The sequence below is a fragment of the Mirounga leonina genome, unplaced genomic scaffold, assembly GCF_011800145.1.
Source record: "Mirounga leonina isolate KUSES-001 unplaced genomic scaffold, KU_Mleo_1.0 Mir_176, whole genome shotgun sequence".
Classification (NCBI taxonomy): domain Eukaryota; kingdom Metazoa; phylum Chordata; class Mammalia; order Carnivora; family Phocidae; genus Mirounga; species Mirounga leonina.
The window spans coordinates 16,376,309-16,383,515 of record NW_023270454.1 but is presented as its reverse complement, the minus strand read 5'-3'; the positions used below and the strand labels follow the sequence as shown (position 1 = coordinate 16,383,515).

The following is a 7,207-nucleotide window of genomic DNA, read 5'->3' as shown; positions in this document are numbered from 1 at the left end:
AACCACAATGGTATGAAACTAGAAGTCAGTTACAAAAAAAAAACACTGGACATTGACATATATGGAGACAAAACAACATGTTACTGAACAACCAATGAGTCAAAGAAGAAATAAAAAGAGAAATAAAAAGAATCTTGAAACAAACATGGAGATACAACATTCCAAAACTAATGAGATCCAGAAAAAGCAGTTCTACAGCAAATCCATAGTGATAAACAGGTACACTTAAAAAAAACAAAAACAAAAATGAAAAGCTTGAATAAACAATCTGACTTTATACCTCAAAGAACTGGAAAAAAATGAACAAAGTAAATCTTAGTACAAAGAAGGAAACAAAGGTCAGAGTGAAAATAAATGAAATAGAGACCAAAAAATAATGGAAAAGATTAATGAGACTAAGGGCTAATCCAAACAAAACAGGCAAGCCATTAGCTAGATTTGCTAAGAAAAAAGAGATCAAAATACATAAAATTAGAAATGAATGAGACATTACTGTATATCATTTGATACACAAAATAATCAAATGATCATAAGGGACTGTTAGGCACACTTACATGCTAACAAACTGGACAATCTACAAGAAATGGACAAATTCCTAGAAACATGAAACCCACTCAGACTAAACCATGAAGAAATAGGAAATCTGTACAGATGGATTACTAGAAAGGAAATTGAATCAGTAATCAAAAAACTCTCAATAAAGTCCAGGACCAGAGGCCTCTCTGGGAAATTCTATCATACTTTCATAAAAGAATTAACACCAATTCTTCTAAAACTCTTCCAAAAAAATAGAAGAGGAGCCCGCTATGGAGCTGGAGTCCCAGCCCAGGGCAAACTCTACGCTGGTAGCTGGCTGGGTGGAAACTACCCGCCCAGCCTCCCTGTGGTGACACTGCTCTCTGGTGAGGGAGGGCATTAAGCCCCCCTGAAATAGGGCTCTCTGCTTCACCAGACACACATGAACAACCACAGCACCCACCTGGAAAACTTACACCTAACCTCTGGCTCCCTTGGAGCTGTCAGTCCTCCTCCTCTCCTCACGGCCCTGTTCTACTCTGTCCCGTGGTCCTGCCAGTAAGCGCCCAGGCCACAGGCAGTGAGGAGGCATGCACGTGCAAGCCAAGGCACTATGACCAGGTCAGGGAGGCTGGGGGCTCCGGGGTCCTGGCCACCTGTCCCCCACCATGGAGCTGAGGCCCTGTTTGCTATGGGTGGTAGCAGTAGCAGGAGCCTTGGTCCTGCTGGCGGCCATGCCCTTGGCAAGAAGGTCTACACCAACACCTGTGTGGGCCTTCCAGGAGGCCTAGCTGTAGCTGTCAGCCTGGCACAGAAGCATGGCTTCCTCATCCTGGGCCAGATCTCAGCAACTATTACCACTTCTGGCATGGAGAGGTGACAAAGCAGTCCCTGTTGCCTCACCACCTGCAGCACAGTGGCTTGTAGAGGGGGCCTCAAGTAGAGTGGCTGGAGCAGCAGGTGGCAAAGCATTGGGCCAAAAGGGATGTGTACTAGGAACCCAGGGACACCAAGTTTCCCCAGCCATGGTACTTGTCTGGCATCACCTATGAAGGAGGCCTGGGCTCAGGACTACAGGAGTATGGCATTGTGGTCTCCATTCTGGATGATGGCATCGAGAAGAATCACCCAGACTTACCAGGCAATTATGATCCTGGGGCCAGCTTCAAAGTCAATGACCAGGACCCCAACCCCCAGCCTCAGTACACACAGATGAATGACAACTGGCATGGCACATGGTGTGTAGGACAGGAGACTAAGGTGACCAACAACAGCATCTGTGGCATAGGCATGGTCTACAATGACTAGGGACTTTGCAGCAGAAGTATACAGAGTCTCACAGGGGCACCTAGGCCTCTGCCCCATTGGCAGCTGGCACCATCACTCTCATCTTGAAGCCAAAAAGAACTTTGCCTGGTGGAACCTCAAAGCCAGCCTACCTCATTGCTAATGACTGGGTCACCAATGGTGTGGGCCAAAAAGTGAGTCATTCATATGGCTACAGGTGCTATAGTGACCCTGGCTTAGAACAGGACAACAGTGGTACCCCAGAGGAAGTGCATCAGGGATATCTTCACTGAGCCCAAGGACATCAGGAAGCAGCCTGAGGTGCAAAAGACTGGGGGAGCTCAGCCATATCACACAACTGGAGCATGCACAGTCCTGCCTCACCCTGTCTATAATCACCATAGCAACCTGGTCATCCACCTGGGCAGCCCCATGGGCACCTGCTCCACCTTGTTGGCTGCCAGGTCAGACAATTATTCCACAGATGGATTTAAGAACTGGGCCTTCATGATAACCCATTCCTGGAATGAGGACCCCTCTGGCCAGTGGGTCCTGGAGACTGAAAACACCAGCAAAGCCAACTGTGGGACACTGACTAAGCTCACCCTTGTGCTGTGTCATGGCCCTGAGGGTCTGCACACACCTCCTGAGAGCAGCAACTACAAGACCCTCACTTCCAACCAGGCCTGTGTGGTATGCAGGAAGGCCTCTCCCTGCACCAGAAGAGCTGTGTCCAGCACTGCCCAACAGGCTTCAATCTCCAAGTCATCAATACACACTATAGCACTGAGAAAGACGTGGAGATCATCTGGGTCAGTGTCTGTGCCCCCTGCCACACCTTGTTTGCCACATGCCAGGGCTAACCCCCATGAACTGCCTCCGTTGCCCCCGCCATGCCTCCCTAAACCCATGGAGCAGATGTGCTCTCAATAGAGTAAGAGCAGCCTTGAGTCCCCAAGCAGCAGCTGCCCCTGGAGGTGGAGGTGGAGTACCGGCTAAGGGCAAACAGCAGGGCTGCTGCCCTCACATTTGCCTGAGGTGGTGGCTGGCTTCAGCTGCACCTTCATCATGATGGTTTTCATCACTGTCTTCCTGGTCCAACAGCTGCACTCAAGCTCAGCTTCTGGGGGTGAAGGTGTACGCTGTGGACTGTAGCCTCATCTTCTACAAGAGGCTTCCTCCACCTGAAGCCTGGCAGGAAGAGTGCCCATCTGACTCAGAAGAGGATGAGGGCCAGGGCAAGAGGGCCACCTTTCTGATAGACCATGAGCACCTACTGCCTGACCCTTCAAGCCCATCCCCCTCTTCAGGCATTTTTTAATTCATCAAAGTATATATATACATATTTTTTATCTTGGGACTGGGTTTGGAACCCAGATGGGAGGCAAGAGGGGCACAGACTGCTTCCTATCCTACCCTTGGACTGCCTGACTGCCTGAGGTGGGGTCCCAGGAGAAGCTGAGGGGAGGGGGAGGGCCTCACCCCATCTCCAGGGCCCCCTCCACGTGGAGAAAAGAGTGGGACATTTAAGGCAGCTTTCCAAGGTCCAGATGCCAGCCGGAGTTCCCTGAGGAGTGAAAAGGGTCAGCCCTTCTCTTTCAGGATTCCTGACTTGGGCTGCAGCTCTTGCCCCTTCTCTGTCTCTCTAAAGCATTAATGGTCCCCCCACCCCCATCCAGGCAGCAGAGAGGCAGGCGTAGGAAGATTTTGAAGGAAAAGGAAGGCTACCTCTTCAGGTCTTTAGTATCCCCAATCCTGCACCACATGTCTGGTGCGCCTCAGGAGGTAGCAGTGATCAAAGGGAGGACAAGGCAAAGCAGGTGCTTTCAGGGTACACATGTGTATGCATGTGAGCATTTGTCCCTTTGCCCACCTGGCTGCCTACTGAACTTGGCTGGCCCGACCAAGCCCCATGCTGGTGTCCTGACCATCCTACCTTCTTGGGCCCTCTCCCTTTCTGCCAGGGCCCAAGTCCCCGTTTTCTGAATCCAGGGCTGCCTGGGCATTCAGTCCCAGAGACCCTGGGTGGGTGGCAAGGAGGGATGGTATGAGGATCACAGGAGTTGTGTGAGGATATGTTTTCACTTTGTGATTATTTCACTTTAGACGCTGATTTTTTAAATATTTTTTAAAGATTGATTTATTTTAGAGAGAAAGAGCAAGCAGGGGGAGAGGCAGAGGAAGGAGAGAATTCTTAAGCAGACTCCCACTGAGCACAGAGCCTGATGCAGGACTCAATCCCAGGACCCTGAGATCACGACCTGAGCTGAAATCAAGAGTCAGATGCTTAACAGACTGAGCCACCCAGGTGCCCCTTTTCTTTTGTATTTTTAGTGGGGGTAGGAGATGGACCACTGACCTTCCCACATCCACTGTCCACTCTGCTGTTCCCCCCACTAGGTGTGGGTGGGTACAGCATGTTGCTGAAGTGAGGAGTAGCTGAGCCCCAAGTCCTGAAGAGGCAGGCAGGCAAGCCAGGTGAGCCCTTGGGAAGGAGATCACAGTGGGAGGGGGCAGTCTATCATTTGTGTTTCAGATGGGCCTCATCGTGTGAAGGGTTCATGGGGAACCTCTACTCCAAGTGCCAGCGGTGGGGAGGTAGTGGCACTGAGCCCCCTCCAACACGGTACCCAGGTGGAGAAAGCATTGACCTTTTTTGCCTGCGCCTTAAATCCTCCTCTTCTGATGTGCCTTTTGCATCCCTCCCATTAGCATAATCAGTACTCTCCCATCTGGGAGCCTCTTTTCCTTTATCCCCCCCCAGCCCTTTCTGGCATCCAGCCACCTGCCCAGGTGTGTTCTCTCCTCTCATCCCCCCCACCCCACCCTTGGGGCCAGACTGGCTGATTCTATAAGATATTGTGTTGGTGCCCAGTGTTTTGTGTTGTTTTGTTTTGTAATTTAAATAGGCCCAGCATTGTTGGTTCTATTTAATGGACATGAGATAATGTTAGAGGTTTTAAAGTGATTAAATGTGCAGACTATGCAAACCAAAAAAAGAAAAAAAAAATAGAAAAGGAAACACTTTATGAAGCCAATAATACCAAAACCAGACAATACCACCATGAAAAAGAAAATTGCAGGCTAATATCCTTGATGATCATAGATCTAAAAATCCTCAACAAAACATTAGCAAACCAAGTTCAATAATACATTAAAAAGGATTATATACCATTATCACATATAATTTATTCTATGATTCACAGATGACTCAACATCTATAAATCAACATAAAGCACATTAATAAAATGAAGGATAAAGAATTATATGATCATTTCAGTAGATGCAGAAAAAGCATTTGACAAAATTCAACTTCCATCCATGATCAAAACTCTCAACAAATTAAGGATAGAAGGAACATACCTCAACATGATAAAAGCCATATATGAGAAGCTCCCAGCAAACATAATAAGGGTAAAAAGCTAAAAGCTTTTCCTCTAAGTCTAGGAACAAGACCAGGGTGTCCACTCTCACAACTTTTAGTCAACAGAGTACTGGAAGTCCTAGACAGAGCAATTATGCAAGAAAAAGAAATCAGGCAGAAGCATCAGGCTTTCTGAGTTCAAACTGTATTACAAAGCCATGGTAATCAAAAAAGTATGGTGCTGGCATAAAAACAGACATATAGATGAATGGATTAGAATAAAACAAACTCATATATGTGGTCAATTAATTTATGACATGATAGCCAAGAATATACAATGAGAAAATAATAGTTTCCTCAATAAATGGTGTTGGGAAAACTGGACATCCACAGGCAAAGGAATGAAACTTGGTCTCTATCTTATACCACAGACAAAAATCAAGTCAAAAGAGAATAAGCTCCCTGACATCAGCCTTGGTAATGATTTTTTAAGATTTGACACTAAAAGCAAAAATAAATAAGACTACTTTAAACTAAAAAAATTCTGCATAGCAAAGGTAACCATCAACAAAATGAAAAGGCAACTTAGAATAGAAGAAAATATCTGCAAATCATATATCTGATAAGGGGTTGTTATTCAAAATATAAATAACTCCTACAACTCAATAGCAAAAAAAAAAAAAAAAAAGAAAAAAGAAAGGAGGAGAGGGGGAAGGGGAGAGGGTAAGCAATCTGATTTAAAAATGGGCAGACACACTGAATATACATTTTTCAATGAAGTCATGCAAGTGGCCACTGGTACATGAAAAGATGTATAACATTACTAATCATCCAGGACAGGCAAATCAAAGCCACAATGCAATGTTACCTCACATCTGGTGGAATGGCTGTCATCAAAAAGATGAGATAGAAAATACTGGGGAGGATGTGGAAAAAGGGAACCCTTATGCACTGTTGGTGGAAATGTAAATTACTGTAGCCACTATGGAAACCCATATGGAGGTTCCTCAAAAATCAAAACAGAACTCCATATGATGTAGCAATCCCAATTTGGGATATATACCTGAAGGAAATGAAAACAATATCTGGAAAAGATATCTGCACCTTCATGTTCATTATAGCATTATTTAAAATAGCCAAGACATGGGGCGCCTGGGTGGCTCAGTTGGTAAGCGACTGCCTTCGGCTCGGGTAATGATCCTAGAGTCCCTGGATCAAGTCCCACATCAGGCTCCCTGCTCGGCGAGGAGCCTGCTTCTCCCTCTAACCCTCCCCCCTCTCATGTACTCTCTCTCTCTCATTCTCGCTCTCTCAAATAAATAAATCTTTAAAAAAATAATAAAATAAAATAGCCAAGACATGGAGACAACCTAAGTGTGTATTGATGGGTGAATGGATAAAGGAACTGTGTGTTTTTTACAATGAAATAAATTTCTTGTCCAAGAAAAACTTGTTAAAAAGCACAAAAAATAAAATACAAACTTTTCCTCAGAAAGTGATTTGGCCATTTTCTTTGCCTTAATGCTGATGTTGTAAACATAGCAAATTACTTGGCAGCATGTAGAAGATGATTGGGACACTTAGACCAAAGATGTGTGGTTGTTCATAGTTGAATAAAGAACAGATCTTAGCTTCTGAATTCAAAGTTTTAAGTCAATAATATCAATAACATATGGTGAGACTTCACAAAGAGAATATTCTGCTTTATCAGGAAGATCTTGATTGCCTACAAACTCATAAACATAATAAGTTCACCAATCCTAGAAAAGACTTTTGGTGGTTTTCAGTCAATAGGATCCCCTGGAGTAGATGTGGGATGGGTTACTCTAACATTATCTCTTCCACATTCCAGATTGGCCCACAACTCAGTTATAAGTGCATTAATAAACCCTGCACTTTGTAGTGCTATTGCACCTGCTGCTGTAACTTGTGTAACCAAAATTCCATAGCCAAATTTTTATGCCTGCTGATCTGTATTATACACACACACACACACACACACACAAATGGATCATTCTAACATAAACAAGGAAATTTTCT

At 45.2% G+C, this 7,207-nt stretch overlaps 1 pseudogene; it reads left to right on the top strand.

Annotated features, from left to right (window-relative positions):
• Positions 1-774: 774 nt before the first annotated feature.
• LOC118022405 lies at positions 775-4,601 on the top strand (annotated as a pseudogene).
• The last annotated feature ends 2,606 nt before the right edge of the window (positions 4,602-7,207 follow it).